The following is a 17,617-nucleotide window of genomic DNA, read 5'->3' on the forward strand; positions in this document are numbered from 1 at the left end:
AAAAAAATGTGGCACTCAGGCTTAGTTTGCTTGGCTACTATTGACTGATCTGTGGTGGCTGTGCAGGCCACCAGCTGTAGCTGTCAATGTCGTGCCCAGCCAGTGTAGGTATCTGCTCTTTTCCAAGAAATTAGCAGTTGAAGAAGACCCTTACGCTTCTAATACACATATCAAGGCTGAAATCCTAGTGCTGTGTGGTTTATCTCCCTCATCATCCTCTCCTTCACGCTCATGCTGGCACTCTGCATAACCCAGATTTCTCTCCTAAGAAGACCCTACTTATGGCCATGGCCTGCAACTCTCTTGTATCATACCCCTCAGGAACAACTGTAGCACTTCTTGGAGCCTTTGGTTTGCAAAGAGTCAAATGAAACACCTCCATGTAATTTATGCTAGTTGCTACTTCAGAGTTGCTCTAAATCTTTGTGGGAGATCAGTTTGCATCTTGGCCAAACCCAACATGTTTTAACCTTGCCCGCTAGTGCTGATTCCACGTCAGGGAAGATGCCCGTAGGCTCCAAAGAAGGAAAAACATAGAATTTCTTCATTTCTTCACTTAAGAGTGTCATGATTTTAACTGTTTACCCTTTATTTAACAAGCAAATTAAAATTGTCAAAGTAAACATGTTCCTATATTAAAAACAACTGCAGTTGTTTCAGGTTAATTATTGTCAAGATTGGTACAAGATAAAGCAAGGTAGTTATTAAACATTAGCTGGAGAGATGTTTAACAGTGGGGTTCTCCAATAAAAAAAGAAATATTGCTTTCTTTTTTTAAATTACTAAATACTAAATGCGTCCTTATAAGTCACTGACTAAACAGTTACACAATTGTGTTATTGATATTGAACATTGGAATACCCTGAAGACCAAATTGCATTCCTTCTCAAGACTAAACATAAGACAATTTTTTTCAACATGTAGCAGCAATAACCAGTAAAATTTGACCTGATTTGAATTAGATATTGTTACTGGGATTCATTATGCTTATTTTTAGTTTTCTGTTAGTTAGCATCTGGTTTAAGTCAGTTGTCAAGGTTCCCTCTACAGAGAGTTATTAGGATGAGCTACTCTTTACTCTGTTGAGTAACAAGGAAGCCGAATCCCATACCGATTTCCAATATTACTGTAGTGACTGTGCTACACCAGGCAAGAAAACAGCCGAAATCAAGGAACTGCTTTCAAAGGCTATAGCAAAATGACATAACAGTATGTGCCCTAGATAAAACAGCTTAAAAGTGAATAGAAAGAAAAATCCTTGTCAAAAGATTGGAATCGATGGGCTGCCTTTATGATAACTAAATAATAAGGTCTTTGAGCAGAGAAACACATGCTCCCTTGCAATTAGAAGCCCCTTGTTTATTACCAGTACATAGAAGTCAACAGAAAAACTCGTAATTCTAGCAGGAATCAGAACAGATTTCTGGATGTTGTCAGGAAAGTGGTAATGCAAGTAAACCATTTCACGTTCAGTACTTATACTCAAATCACAGTCAGCTGTGACTTCTGTGACTGTTATCTTCAAGACGTGAGATTTGGACTTGGGAAGACTGAGTTAAACCACAGGCCAACTTTCAAATTTTTGAGATTTAGTAATTCCAGTGAGAGATTAGATTAATGATTCATACTTGCATTAAGGTTCTAAATACCCCTTATGTTGTGTTGAAACAACATCCCTTTCTCAAATAAAGACAAACTGCTAAAATCAAGTGTAGATTTAGATTGGACATAAGGAAGAAATTTTGTACGATAAGGGGGGTGAGACACTGGAACGAGTTGCCCAGAGAAGTTGTGGATGTCCCATCATTGGTAGTGTTCAAGATCAGGTTGGATGGGGGTTTGAGTAACCTGATCTAGTGAAAGATGTCCTTGCCCATGGTAGGGGGGTTGGACTAGATGATCTTCAAATGTCCCTTCCAACTCAAAACTTTCTATGATTCTACGATTCTGTGATTCATATTACAAAATTCCAAGTTCTTATGAACTAAGTTCCAGTTGTCTTAAAGCTTAAATTATTATAATTATTATATTAAATTATTATAATAACTTTGGAAAGTCTTTAAAGCTTAAAGTATCACACTTTCTACAACTTGGATAGAATTCCAAAAGTCCTTACTGTTCCATGGAAGTCTCTGTGGTGTGAATCCAGCCAAGAGGAAAAGCTGGGACATCATTCTTCTTTGATCTCAACTAATCCCATCAGCTCTTTGAGGAAAGCGATCAGATGCTTGTTTGATAAACAGCCTTTCTACAAAACAAAAAGGAGGGATCAAGTGTGTTTGAATGGAAGATAAATTCCTGGCAGACAGTGATGTGCCAGACTGTACGGTGTCTGCCTAAGAACAGTTAGGTTTCATGAGAAGAAGTTCACCTTTCTGGAATGTACACCAGCCCACAGTTTTCATCCTTCATGCCAAAGAAAATGGTTGAGCACTAGTTAGGTATTGGGCTAAGTAGCTGTCTCAACACCTAGCCTGGAGATCTGCATTCCTATAAGAACAAACCTGAAAGTATTGCAAAACAACACTGTTTCATAACCTCAGTGATGGTGGAGGTAATGGGGAGATATTGCATGTCTTTATTATATCTTCTCCTGTGGAGTACAGAAGCTTAATGTCCAAATACCTCAGTCATATAAAAGATCTGATCGTCAGAACCCACCTGTAAGGAAAAGAAAATGCTATTCCTTGAGATTTTATAATCAGGATATAAAATACTGTTGGCAAGGTCAGTATCTGTCTCACTTCAGAAATCTTCAGAAAAAAACATTCATATTGGAGCTGGCTGTCCAACCTTACTTTAGATGAATAAGGAAAAACAGAAATATTTAGAAGAAATTCATATTAGTCCAATGAATTCTGCCTCAAAATAGCTTACTCCTCCCTACCCACTGTAACAGAAACTGAGGTCGCTAGCTCAGACATGAACGTTTGCATTGTTAGACTGGTTAAGCATCTGAAGTTAAGTGAGATGAAACCCTCCCAGAGACATCACTGGAACTAACTTAACCCAACATTAGTCCACTGTGGTGGGTGAACCTTGGCTAGCCACCAGGTGCCCAACAAGCTGCTCTATCACTCCCCCTCTCAGCAGGACAAGAGGAGAAAATACAATGGAAAAGCTTGTAGGTCAAGGTAAAGAGAGGGAGATCACTTGCTAGTTACTGTCATGAGTAAAACAGACTCAACTTGGGGAGTTTTAATTTATTTTTATTTTATTTTATTTATTAATTTAATTTATTGCAAATTAATAACAGAGTAGTATAGTGAGAAATAAAAACAAAACTAAAAACACCTTTCCCCCACTTCTCCACATCTTCCTGGGCTCATCTTCTACTCCTGACTCTTCTGCCTTCTCTTCCGTGAGCAGCGCAGGGGAGATGGGGAATGCTGGTTGCAATCAGTTCATAACGCTTTGTCTCTGCCACTCCTTCTTCCTCATGCTGTTCCCCTGCTCCAGCTTGGGGTCTTTCCCACAGGAGACAGTCCTTCACGAACTTCTCCAACATAGGTCCTTCCCACGGGCTGCAGTTCTTCAAGAACTGCTCCAGCATGGGTCTTTTTCCGTGGGATATAGTCCTTCAAGAACAGACTGCTCCAGCTTGGCTCCCCCACAGTCTGCAGGTCCTGCCAGAAAACCTGCTCCTGCATGGACTCCTCTCCACGGGCTGCAGCTTCCTTCAGAGCATATCCACCTGCTGCGATGTGGAGTCCTCCACAGGCTACAGTGTGGATATCTGCTCCACTGTGGTCCTCCATGGGCTGCAGGGGGACAACCTGCCTCACCATAGTCTTCTCCATGGGCTGCAGGGGAATCTCTGCTCTCGCACCTGGAGCACCTCCTCCCCATCCTTCTTCACTGACCTTGGTGTCTGCAGGGTGACATTTTTCTCACTCCTCTCTCACAGCTGCTGCACAACATTTTTTTACCCTCTCTTAAATATGTTATCACAGAGTCACCACCAACATCACTGATGAGCTCAGCTTTGGGCAGCGGCGGGTCCATTTTGGAGCTGGCTGAAACTGTCTCTGTCTGACATGAGGGTAGCTCCTGGTGTCTTCTCACAGAGGCTGCACCTGCAGCCCCCCGACTCCCAACCCACTACCGAAACCTTGCCACGTAAACCCAATACATCCACTAAAATTAACACCTAGTCTAATAAAGTCATCGAGCCTCCCTCTATAAATCATTTGTAGTCCATTCACCTTGTCCCAAAATAAACACCCAACAGAGGTGAATCACCTTCTGAAGGATCCAGTCTTTCTCCATTACCTGTCAAAAGAGCCTAGATGACTGATTTAGACTCACCTTCTTGATGTTTATAAGTTAGTGAGATGAATCATAGAAACATAGAATCATAGAATCATTTAGATTGCAAAAGACCTTTAAGATCATCGAGTCCAACCATTAACCTAGCACTGCCAAGTCCACCACTAAACCATGTCACTAAATGGTTCCCACTCCAGAGGTCAAAACCCAAGGACTGTTTACTGACATCACATTGATACTGTGCTGGTCAGCTTATTCTGAAAAGGCACAGTTATGAATTCTTTTTTATTATTATTATTATTACTTTTTTGGAGGAACCAACCCAATAGGTTTTGTGTTATGACAAAGATTTTCGTAACTGTGTAAGGAACCTTGGAACCAATCCAATCTGAGTATCTGCTTTCTGTGTACAGGTCTGAATAGCTTCTATTTTTAAAATGAAATTGGAACCTACAAGTAACCAGATTCCTGTGCTACATAATATACTTAATCAGGTACACTTGTTTCTCCTACTAGAAATCTTGCACTCTTTCAGATGGGTGGTCAGATCTAGGAAGGAAATAGGTTTTAAATTTTGTTTGGATGTGATTTAAAAATAAATAAATGAAAAGGGAACAATTTTTATGACGGGGAAATGGACTCATAAGGAGCAAAATGTTTTCTTTTAGTAACCCTGAAGGGCTATAGTTAAACTTAGAATAACTTTTATTTAATTACAAGTTTTTAAAAATAGAAATTCAGGGTATCTCATCTCAAAAAAGGTTGAAATGGAGTATTTTGAGTTTACCAGGACATTCCATTCTTTCCTTGTGTGCTTTGGGCAGACTAGAATGAGTTGAAATCAGAATGTTTCCACCACACATTCTATGCTCAACAAGTCAGCATTTTAGGAAGGAAAAAATGTTTGCACTGGAAATTTTCCAGACAGCTTTCTCCTGATTTTTTTCAGTTGATTCTCTTATTCCTTAGGCTTCTGGACAGAAACTCTCAGCATGGTGCCGTGATCCAAACTGCTCATGAGCCACCCTCCAATTCCAAACAATGTAACTTCAGAGAATTTCCTAATCTAGCATTATGCCTGCGCTCATGCGGTGTATACCTGGGGCTTTTTTTCAATGAGCTTGTTTGCTTCCACTAAGTCGGAAAAGCCCCAGAGCAGTTTGGGAACCTGCAAGCATTGCAGCGTACCTGATTTTTCAGCCCTGTTTGCTGACATAAGTCCACCGCACAGGTGGGAGCGCGAGTCTAAGGAGTGCAGGATGCCGTGAGCTTCCCTGATGTGTCGTAATTAAACACCTGTGCTAAATAGCTCTTTGCCGAGCCACTGTGAAAATCCGCGGAGTGCTCAACAGTCCTGAACATTTTCCATCTCTCACTTGGGCAGGTGGTCTCACATTTGAACTCTGCTATTCAAATAACACCAAAGATAGAGATGTGATTTCAAGACCTCTTCAAGGCCCTTATTTTGCTTTGTTGCTGCTGTTATTTTTAATGTTAAATGGTAATCCTGAACTTCCTTATTTAGCATTCCTGGAGTATCTTTCTATTCTGTGTATTTGCAGTCATGCATACAGTTGGCAAAACTACACAGATGACTACATGGATTAAGAGCCTAGAAAAGTTATATACCACAAAATGAGTTCATGTTAGCAAAGGGAAATGACTTAAATAAATGTATCTGTGGGAAAAGAAGCTAATAATAGAATTTCCTGTAGTCTTAGAGCCTGTCTCTAGAGTCTTTTCGTAAACATGGAGTTCTTCAAGACCTCATAACTCTCTACTGGGAACAAAGGCTATGTCTATACCAACAAACAAATCAAAGCCAGAGCATGTTCTCAATCTCCATCCCCTAATTATCCAGAATATGTAATTGTTCGCATCCTTCCTGTATGGTTCTGGCTTGCACTGGCTAGCAATCTCCTAGACTATGCCTGGGCATGGCCCAGGGGACTTGCACATGCTATGGACTGCTCCCAACAGGCAGCTTGGACACTGCCGTCCTGTCTGAAAGGAAAGAGAAATTAGGCATGTGTCTATAAGCCAGGCTGTTCCTCTTCCCTGCAGGATGGGACTGACCTCTAACTGATCCATGACTTGTTTTATTTAATCATATGCACATAACCAACAGTTCAAAAACAAACCTCCTGGTAAAACAGTGCTAATGAACTTGGACCTGACTCCTTCTGCTGAGGTGTACTTCATACAACTAGGTGACCGTAAACTGATTCATGATGGCTTAAAGCAGAAGACAGCAGTGAGTCGGGTCACGTGGCATAGCAAGGGAGTGTGACCATCACCTCTGCCACAGTATGAAACAAGGGTCAGGGGAGGCTCCTCTGGCCTGAGTGCTAAGGTGGGAGGCAAAGAGAAAGCCAGGCGACCACCATTTCATTCTTCATACAAGGTCCACCTCTAAGGCGACTGACCCAACCTTCAGCCCAACCTCTTCATTCTTGGAGTCATAAGGACCATAACAACCGACAAAATAGCTGATAACTTTTATGTCACTAGCTCTTAAAATTCCTTCAGCTACCTTCATGCTGAGCCAAATATCTTGTGTTTAAAGAAATCAGAACCTGTGTTTTGTTTCATCCTAAATATTTGTTCCAGAGGGGTGTTCAGACCTTTTCTAAAAAGACCAACCAAGGGGTATTTTTGCTTAAAAACAGTGTGGAATCGAAGCGTATGTGAGGTATCTTATTAGCTTTGAGTTTATTCTCAATTCAGTCACAGGAAATATCCATTTTCCTGAAGAAGCAGCAGTTGTCATATTTTGCTGCTGTAGTGTGTGTAATATCAATCTCATGTTTATTTATGCATGTAAAGATTTTATTATTTACATTTAAATATTTATAACATTTCTGCATTTGCAGCCAAAAAAGTTCATCTCTGCCCTTTAGGAACTAAGCAATTTCATTTTACTAGGTAGACTTTTTTCTATATAAATAATTGACACATTGATTTCTCCCTCTGTCTTTATGCTATTTATATTATTTCTTAAATGCAAGAGGGTTATAGAACTAACAGACTGACTGGTCTGTTTTTATTGCCTATCAACTTCAAACAGACTAATATATCACATGAAGGCTCTGGAAAAGGGAGTGGCGATGCGATAAAACACTAAAAAATAGGAATGAATTCATTAGAATTCAGATATGGAAGCCTATGCTAATTACATTGCTATGTTGAAAAAATGTTTGTTTCTTCCTGGAAATAACTTTATGTATTTTTTTTTTCCTGAGATTAGATGTACTGTCTAGCTGTATAGAAATAGATACAATTGCTGTTCTTCTTTCTTTCAGTAGTGCTATCCTTAAAAAAATTTTGTAAAAATCAAGGAGTTTTAACAGGACTCGATGAAGCCTTGATGGTTATATGGGAGGTTGTACTTGGAACAGCTTTTCCCTCTCTTCGGTAACTCAGACCAGTTGTGTCTGCTTCTGAGGGTGGGGAGAGCATCTTTTTCATTCTCTCCTTCCTCCTTCACTAACTACTCTGGACAAGTTAACACCGGCTTTAAAATTTTGTCTTCATGAGTGCTGCTGAAAAAACCCCCCCTCACTTCTGTCATAACAATAAGAGAAATAAAATCAGTATCCACTGATAAAAATAGAAGTAGAAGGGGAAAACAGTTGCACAATTTGTGGAAGAGTCATAGAGCAGGTAAAATTCTTTGCTCATTTAATATTACGTTAACACAATGATTCAATGACCAGTGGAGTTAACCTTTTTCTTTTTTCTTTTTTAACTTTCACTTAAGTCAATGCAATCCTAGTCAGGAAGAAAGTAAATTGGTCTTTAAGAGTTCAATTCTGCCACCAGACAGAGCCTACCAAGTGGCATCACAGGTATGTTAGGCATTTTTACCAGCTGCACCCTTGTGCAAGCCTGTGGTCAAAGAAATAGAAAATCTCGTCACTATCAATTGTGTTTGCAACCCAAGCAGTCAAGAGAGTTGAAAAGAAAACAGGAGAGCCAAGTGGCTTATCCAAGGTGTCAGGTAAATTGCAAAGCCAAGTACAACGTCCAGGCTTTGTGCTCTAAACCAATTAGCTATTCTCAAGTCCATCCAGTTCCTTTAAGCCACTGTTAAACAAAAGGAAAACACAGTGCTCCTTCTTTTAGTCATCATTCATAGTTTATCTTCCTTTGGCTGCCTCTCATACTTTTTCCCATTGTGTATTTTTCCCACATGAAAGTAAATTATGAGATTGTCTGTTCTTGCTTCTGAGCTGTGAACCCAGTCCTTAAAATCACACCCAACACACCACATCATCTACTTCATAAATTTCCTTTACAGGTGTTCAGGAACCAGTGCCCAGGGGTAGGCTTCTATTGTTTCTCCTGGATCTATTAAAATCATTTCACACAATTTCAGTTCGCTATTTTAATTTTTAAGGTTTCATTCTGTTTCCTTACAGGTTTAGGGATGAATATTCTCCTTTTGCTTAATTTCAAAACCAGAAGATTATGTGGAGTTTCAAAAACTACTCCAATGTGAATGTTGCCAGCTTTGCAACCTGCTTAAGTAACCCAAGGGAAAAAGAAACAGAGGAAAAGAAAGGGGGAAAGCATATATAATAGTTTAAATTTTATGTCAGAAAGAAGCTATATTGAAATAGCTTTATTAAGGTTGAAAGTCAGGCGTGAGAGCTGGATCACTTCTGCCAAAATGTGGATGTTTCCATTGTTTTTTTTCTAATCACTGCTGACCCTGACACACAAAAAGAGTTAGTTTTGAAATTTATAACATTTATTTTGAAATTCAGAGTAAACTATGTCCATTATTATTGGGATTCATCTCACCTACTTTAAGCATCCAGAAGTTAGATACCTACATCTAAAGTAGTCAGACCAGGCTCCTTTTACAAACAGTGGAGAGCAAGAGGCATTTTCAGAGAGCAGTTCATCTCCTCCTAGGGTAAAAGATGGGAAAAGAATCTGGCTTTGGAGGCACATATTTTTCTCCAATGACTATCAAAGGAAGTTACTGCGTCACCCAGTTCTGGACTCAGATGATTAGCTTACAGATCTCAGATGGCAGGTGAGATAAATCTTGTTTTCTGTCACTTGCATGTATTACAAGTATTGCACAAAATGAGGGAACAGTTTCTCCTGAATGTGACAGAAGCCAGATTTTTAAAGATTATAGAGTTATGATATAACTATTATATAGTTCCAGGTTTTTCCATTTTTAGGTTTTAGAGTAGAAGATTTACAAGGCTTCTGATATTGCATTTTCAGGCGGTTCCTTTTCTTTCAAACCCTAGTATCAGATTCAAATATATGAACTAACTAAACCATAAACTCCTACAAAACCCCCTGAAAGCTCTAGATGCATAGCTGGTGATTGCTATCATCATCAATAGGTCTCTCTCTGCTAGAATAAATTTCACCTAAAAAATAAATATTTTAGGGGGGGGTGGGAGATTGCATTGATTCAGATTTTCAACAGAAAAAATAGTACAAATGGGGGAGGCTTAGAAATATCAAAAGAAGCTGTGGACACATTATTTAAGGAATTTAAGTGGTTTAACACCATTGAAAGCACTAAAAGTTAGGTGCTTTCTTAAAGAACAAAACTGTACCGTAGATCCTCACTTTCAATTTACTGTATGCAACTGATGTCAACATTCACAATGCTGTTAGCCCCAAGGAAATGTCCTTACTAGTAGGTTCACTTGCAAGAACTGTGAGATTGATGCTGTAAGTGGCTTGCATGAATACCGTGGGACCTGCGTCTAAAGAGAAAGGAGAAACATTCATTAGTTAAGAAATAGCTTGGCTTCTTTTTCGTCTTTTTCATCTCCTACCACTGCTCTGCTACTGCTTTTGGTCTATATAATCAGCTAATGAGATTTCCACTTCTTCAGGCGATGAGGCAAGTTGTGCTTCAAGAAAAGTTGTGCCTAGATTCATTGCAATGCATTCATATACTATTAAGAAATATTTTACAAAGCAGCACATTTAAACAAATATTAAATTCACACAATTGTTAATCAGCGTGCCATCTGGAAACATTTGAAAGTTTAGACTCTTAATTGCCTGAATCTCATAAATGTTCAAAATTGTTGCATACTACAGGCTATATTGCATTTAGGACTTTTTTACTGTATAAATACATGTAATTAAAACGTGAGATAGGAACACTTTCCAGCAGCTGTTGTGAGAGCTGTAACCATCTTCCCTATTAATCTTCAGGGATTTGAAATATGTGTTGCTGAGCACCAGGGTCAACGACATGCCGTTACATTTGAATCCCACCATTTGACAAAGTATTGCATTCTGTTTCTAAATTCTTTCATGTGACTGACAGCTACATCCATTTCTTCCCGAGGCCACTCTTTAAATTCCTTTGTACTTGTAGAAGCAAGTTTGCTGGCTCAAGAATTTTGTCTTAACTCTGCCTCTAAGACTTGTCAACGGCAAATTAGGACAAGAAATTCTAATTTATGTTTCAAAGGCACCTATGGTAGTAAGAGAAACTATTTATATTTACATTTTTTTCCTCAAAAGTGTCAAATCAAAGAGTCTATAATTACTATATATTTTCAGGAGATGTCATATTATATTGACTTCAGGGGGCAAGTGGTAGATAGGGTTAATCTGAGTAAAGTCAGTGAAATGCACAAAGGATTTCTGTTCATGGCAAATATTACTTAGAGAATTAACTATCTCAGTAAGAAAACAGAAATATTTAGGCTATCAGCTGCTCTAGTCCAAGATGTTTGAACACAGAGATAGAAGACGCTTCTGGGGTAGGGCAACTTCTTCATGCCCATAGGTCAGTGGAAGAGTGTCTCTTGTCATACACCCTTAATGGTTTTGACCAAGGTAGGGAAAAGGTTTTCAATGACGGTGCATCTACTGTTTTTCAGCAGACATGTTCAACAATCTGAAATTAATGGGTAGTTTTAATAGGATCGCTCTCTGCTTTCTCAGGAAATTCTCCATGTCTGTTTCCCGTACTCTTTTCTTCTCCATCGTGAGTCACAGATGCTCCTTGCTTAGAAAGCCCTGAGGCAATCAGCACTGACTTTGTTTATCTTCGCATTAGTTCTCAAGCTATGGTTATCAACAACCAGCACCTTTTACAGCCAGCCAAACAGCTAGCAACATATGTGATACAGGGTCCTTTGTGTTGTTTCCAGATACTAATTTGTGTTGTTTCCAAATACTAAAATACTTAGTTTTTCTGATATTGTTTATAAATATTAAATAACTGTGATTATTACCCTAAGGAAGACATGTAATTGTCAAAAGAAAGGAGTGATTCATGTGATCTTGAGACAGATGACCCATGTTGGTGTACGTGGAAGGGATGATGATCAAGTTGGTAGCTGGTGGGAATGATTCTCTCTCCAAATGTCAAGCAGGGATTTTTTTTTGTGTAGGGTTGCTAGAGGATTCAAGAAACAGATTGATGACTGAATGTCCTTGCCCTTAATCCCATTTCTAAGAGGATCTCCATCAGGACAAAGGAAAAGCATGTTTGGGAACAGAAACCCTACATGTTGGAGGTACGTGACTGGCAAAGCATTACTGTTATATAAGAAAGGTATAATTTGTCCTCTACCTTTCAGGTAACAATTAGCATGTAGTAAACCAACTAATTCTTTTTTTTTTCCTTTTTTTTTTTCCTGAGCTTATATCCTTGGCCCAAGAAATAAACCATAAACTGGATCGACTAAGATTTGTCTTGCTGCCTACATTCCATTTCCAAAATGCTGCCTTCTCTAGTATTTTTCAGTGGTAGACCCCTGAGGGACTAGACACCTCCAATAAAAAAACCTTTGCCCAATGAGTACATGGAGAACACAGCCAGATGGGACAATGGTAGACGCAAAATCAGCTGTTGGTACTGCGTTTTCATCCTGACAACTCTTATGGGACCCCTCCTCTTAATCCCTTTTCTGCTGTCCTGCAGGTGTGAGGGATGGAGCAATGACCTCTTTTGCAAGACGAGAGAAAGCAAATACTGTTTTCCCAAATTAGGATCTCGCAGAACAACTGTAAACTGAGACCTTCAACATTTCTTCTTTATTATCACAATCATTTGTTAAAGAGAAGAGGCCTGAACGGTTCTTTTTTTTGTCTCTTTTTTTTTTCTTGAGCCTATCTGCTCTTGAAGGAGCAAGTATTTTCTTGAGAAGAGGAAATTTTAAACATGGGAGGTCACTTGTAGCAGTTCTTATCCAGACATTATTGGAAACATGCAGAAGAGGGAAAAATAGAGCTTTAAAACAGTATTTTTGTGACACAGCTGACGGAGCATAATGCAAGTAGGGCTTCCATACCTTTGGGTTATGAAATGAGAGACACAGGGCCTGAGTTATTAGTGTTAAAGAGAAAGAAAAGTGCTGGTTTAGCACGAATGAAAAATTCCCACCAGTTGACTCATGCAGTCTTTTTTGTGAATGCAGAACCAGATCCACAAATACAGGATAAAGAAGAAAACCTATTTAAATAGCTAGAAAGGGGGGCTACTGTCCTTTAGACACAGATATAATTGGGTAGGGCTCTGGAATTCAAGAGTACCAGGTTTGTTTCGAGACACCAACCCAAGTTCTGTTTTCCTTGTGCTTATTATAAAGGAGCTGATTTCATCCTTTCTTTCCTGAATTTGGAAATACTTGTGTGTCCCAAATTCAAGGTCTGATCTATTGTCCGATGTAATTGCTTTCTACTGCTCCATCATTTGAAAGAAAGGGTGATTTAATCTGCCTTACCTTGGTTTTGAGCTCAGAAATATTTATTTTTACTGATCTCTGCTGCTGCTTTCCTACATGACACTGGGCAAATCATTTCACCTTTTGTTCAGCATTCCCCTGTTTCATTCTTACAATGGTAAACTAACAGTATTCATTTCCCTGGTCCATTTCAACTGTTAGCTCTTTGGTCCATTTACTTCTGTAAGACAAATGAAGACTAATAATTCTACTGTAATATTCTGAAAAAGGAAGAAATAGAATAAATCAACGAGGCATGAGAAAAATGCAACAAAATCAGTTATTCTGTATGCAGTGGGACAAGTGAAGCCAAGCTAGCAATGGGTTTGTGTTTCTAACTGGTTCTTCTCACGTCCAACAAGGTGCAAGCTCTAATTCAGGCTTGTGAATGGTTGCAAAATTCAGAGCTGCTTTTTCTTCCGTTGATTATCTGTTATCGTTAATGACTGAGACTACATTGAGCCTACTCTATAGAGGGGGTACTAGTGACGTGTCTTTCCTCTGTCTGGCCACTTCATTTTATAAAACTCAAAGGCTGTAACATCTTTGCAATCTGTACCCCATCTGTCAAATTTTGGCTGAAATTGGCCAACAGATGTTTTGCAATGCTACTACTTCTCTCCAGTTCCACCACATTCCTCCCCCAACATACTTCTTTGACACACGCACCCAACACTATGGTATGCAGAACAGATAGCAAGGCAAGGCTTTCAAAAGCCCTCTTCATTCTTCGTAATAAATCCATGCCTGGATATCAACATCTGTATGCCTCAGATGAGAACATAACTTGTTCTAGGCAGAGGGGAAATCTGTGGATGATTTGAACTGTCTGAAAGGGTGTAGTGTGTAAACAGGGTTGCAAAGCAAATGGCGGGAAAAGAAATACAGGTAGAAAGGGGAAAATGAGTTGTTACAGGGACATACAGGAAGATAGCTGTAAAGACAGAAAGGAAATTTAGGTTTCTTGTGCCACGCTAAATCTCTATCCTGGACTTCATAGCCTCACATCGTCACTGAAGCACATTATCTCCAAGATGGCCTCATTCTTCCTTCTCGTGAAGTCCAGCGTGCCAAACTCAGAATTTCCTGATGGTCCTTCTGTTAAGTCCCACAAGATTTTTTGCTGCTCGCAATACAATTCTAGTACTACAGACTATTCAGACTGGATTATGCAATTCTAGTGTTACAAATTATTTGGATTGGATTATTTAATTGGATCATTTTAGAATAAAGTATCATAGAATCATAGAATGGTTTGGGTTGGAAGAGACCTTTAAAGATCAACTAGTTCCAACCCCCCTGCCATGGGCAGCGACATGTTTCACTAGATCAGGTTGCTCAAAGCCCCGTCCAACCTGACTTTGAACACTTCCAATGATGGCGCATCTACTACTTTTCTGGGCAGCCTGTTTCAGTGTCTCACCACCCTCTGTAAAAAATTTCTTCCTTATGTTCAACGTAAATCTATCCACTTTCTGTTTAAAACTCTTGCTCCTTGTCCTGCCACTCCAGGCACTGATAAAAAGTCCCTCTTAATCTTTCTTATAAGCCCCCTTTAAGGCCACAACACTGAAAGGCCACAATAAGGTCTCCCCAGAGCCTTCTTTTCTCAAAGTTGAACAATCTCTCAGCCTTTCTTCATAGCAGAGGTGTTTCACCCCTATGACTGTTTTTGGGACCCTCCTCTGGACCTTCTCCAACAGGTTCATGTTTTTCTTGTACTGGGGACCCCAGGACTGGATGCAGTACTCCAGGTGGGGTATCAAGTCATAGTGACTGAAGTGTCAGAACAAGATGCCTTTGCATTGCAAAGTGATAGATTTCTGATTCCACTCAGGGATAAAGTGGTTCCAAATTTTTCAAAACAAAGACTTTACTGTTAACATATCCCATTCAAGGCAAAATAAGTAGCTTCTGAGACACCCAAAAGAAGAACTACAGGCCACTAGAGCCTTTGGGATTCTTGACATGGACATTAATGTGAGCCATGACACCCACCGTGCTCAGCAGGAAAACTGTGGATGAATTATTTAAGTGCCGCTGATCTTGTCTTAGATCAGGGAATGGTACAGTTGATCTCTCAAAGACTTTCCCAGCACAATTTTCTATGATTTCCAGGAATGATGGTCCACTGTGTTTCTTAGCAGAACAGGGTAGTGATGCTGCACTGGGGAATTTTTGTGCTAGTAATATGCACAGATAATAAAGAGAGCAGAAGATAGGCACACACACAGAGCAATAGATATGATATGGAAGTAGACCTATAATTCTTGTTTGGATTTGACAAGCTTGATGTTGGTTGGCCTGATATTCACTATTTACTCTCTTGTTTCTACTGCTTCCCCTAGCATTTTTCTTTTAAAGCAAAATATATATATTAACTACCAAACCCCTTCCCCTAAACCTTTCTCACACACAACCTACTGAATCTCTGGATTAAAGCAACATAACAATGAGAGAAATCTTTCCTCTTTAAGAAACAGGCTGAAGAAAGGGTTAAAGATATTTTCTGCACCTGGAAATTTTTTTCAACAGTAGCAGAGATGAGCAGTCAGACAGCAGCCTTTGATCTTTCCATGCTGTGTCACAGCTTGTGCACGAAAGTATTTCATGTGAGGTTTGGGAGAGTCTACCATCTGACTACGAAAGGTGGGGAATGCCATGATAAAGAACGTTAAGGAAAGACACACTCTGAGGCCTTGTTTCCTCAGACAACGCTGTCAGTATCACTTTTCCTTCTATATTATAATCACAGCTGGACAGTCACACAGCTGGAGGCGGTCCTTCTTGCAAGGTCCATCTTGCAAGGTCCTTCCTGCCTAAAGTGTAGATGGACACAGGTGGAATTACTTTTCACAGTGTCATCAAGACAGTCCCCTGTAGATCTGATTCTCATTCCTCCTGTAGGAATCAAGGCCAAGATTTATCCTGTATGACTTAAGGTCCCTAAGCTACTGTAAGACTATTATCTAGTCAGGGAAGAAAGGAAAAGAGAGGTATCTCAGGAGAATCAGCCAACCTACCTAAGATCTAAGTTATCCCATGAATACACTTACCTCATTCTCTGTATTAACTACAGAAGCAGCCTCTGTTACCACAGAGATCTTGAGTAAGTGCTTCAAGTTGGGTGGGATGAATACAGGCCTGTTGACCCAAACTATGATCGGAAAACAATCAGGTCAATAACATCTTGCAAAGTAAGAAGTCACTTCGGAGTTCACCAAGTTAAATCTGAACTACTTCCGATTTCAGTACGTTTTCCATAAAATTATATGACTTCACCTGAACAATAGTTTCAGAGTATTTCTGTTTGCTCTTGCACGTAATGTAGCTGATCTGATTTTCTTTTAAGACAAGAATGTAAGTATAAATAATGTCTGTTGCACACAGTTTACTAAAACATGGAGACACATTATATACAAGCATTTTTGTGAAATGTATGGAGGAAGAGAGAGCATATCATGACAACATTTTTCTTCTTTTTTTTTTTTTTCAGACTGTGTTTGATAATCCAGGAGAGACAGCCCTGATAAAGCAAGACATTGCAGAGGAATTTTAATTCAAAGTTTGTCTCTCCATCACCATTTTACTTACATGGAATCTGTAGGAGGTGGAGCTGAACAGGACTGCATGAGGTCCTCTGCTTTACTCCTTAATAGGAGATTAAGGTGCAAGATCAAGCATACCTAAGCCCTTTTGACAGCAACTTACCTACCCTGCTCTCAAAAACCTCCAGTGGTGGATATTCCACCACCTATTTCTCAGGCAATATAATCCAGTACTTCACTTTCCTTCACATTTCTCCTAACATCAAGATGTTAGGAATATACCACATGAATATTTAGGGAAAAGTAAGCAAAGAAATAGAAAAAGTTGGGGTTTTTTTCCCCATTTAAATTAATCAGGATTAACATTTGTAATGTATTTCCTTTGATGTCCTTGCACTGGAAACAAGTGTCATTGTGGTGGTTTGACCCTGGCTGGACACCAGGTGCCCACCAAAGCTGCTCTGTCACTCCCCTTCTCAGCTGGACAGGGGAGAGAAAATATAACGAAAGGCTCATGGGTCGAGATAAGGACAAGGGAGAGATCACTCAACAGTTACTGTCACGGGCAAATCAGACTCGAGTTGGGGAAATTAGTTTAATTTATTACCAATCAAATCAGAGTAGGATAATGAGAAAATAAAACCAAATCTTAAAACACCTTTCCCCCCCCCGTCCCTTCTTCCCGGGCTCAACTTTACTCCCAAGTTCTCTACCTCCTCCCTCCCAGCAGCGCAGCGGGATGGGGAATGGGGGTTGCGGTCAGTGCATCACACTCTGTATCTGCTGCTCCTTCCTCCTCAGGGAGAGAACTCCTCACACTCTTCCCCTGCTCCAGCATGGGGTCCCTCCCATGGGAGACAGTCATTCACAAAATTCTCCAATGTGAGTCCTTCCCACGGGCTACAGTTCTTCATTAACTGCTCCAGCGTGGGTCCCTTCCACGGGGTGCAGTCCTTCAGGAACAGACTGCTCCAGCGTGGGTCCCCCACGGGGTCACAAGTCCTGTCAGCAAACCTGCTCCAGCTTGGGCTCCTCTCTCTCCATGGGGCCACAGGTCCTGCCAGGAGCCTG

Source organism: Aptenodytes forsteri, unplaced genomic scaffold (genome assembly GCF_000699145.1).
Source record: "Aptenodytes forsteri isolate BGI_AS27 unplaced genomic scaffold, ASM69914v1 Scaffold57, whole genome shotgun sequence".
NCBI lineage: Eukaryota > Metazoa > Chordata > Aves > Sphenisciformes > Spheniscidae > Aptenodytes > Aptenodytes forsteri.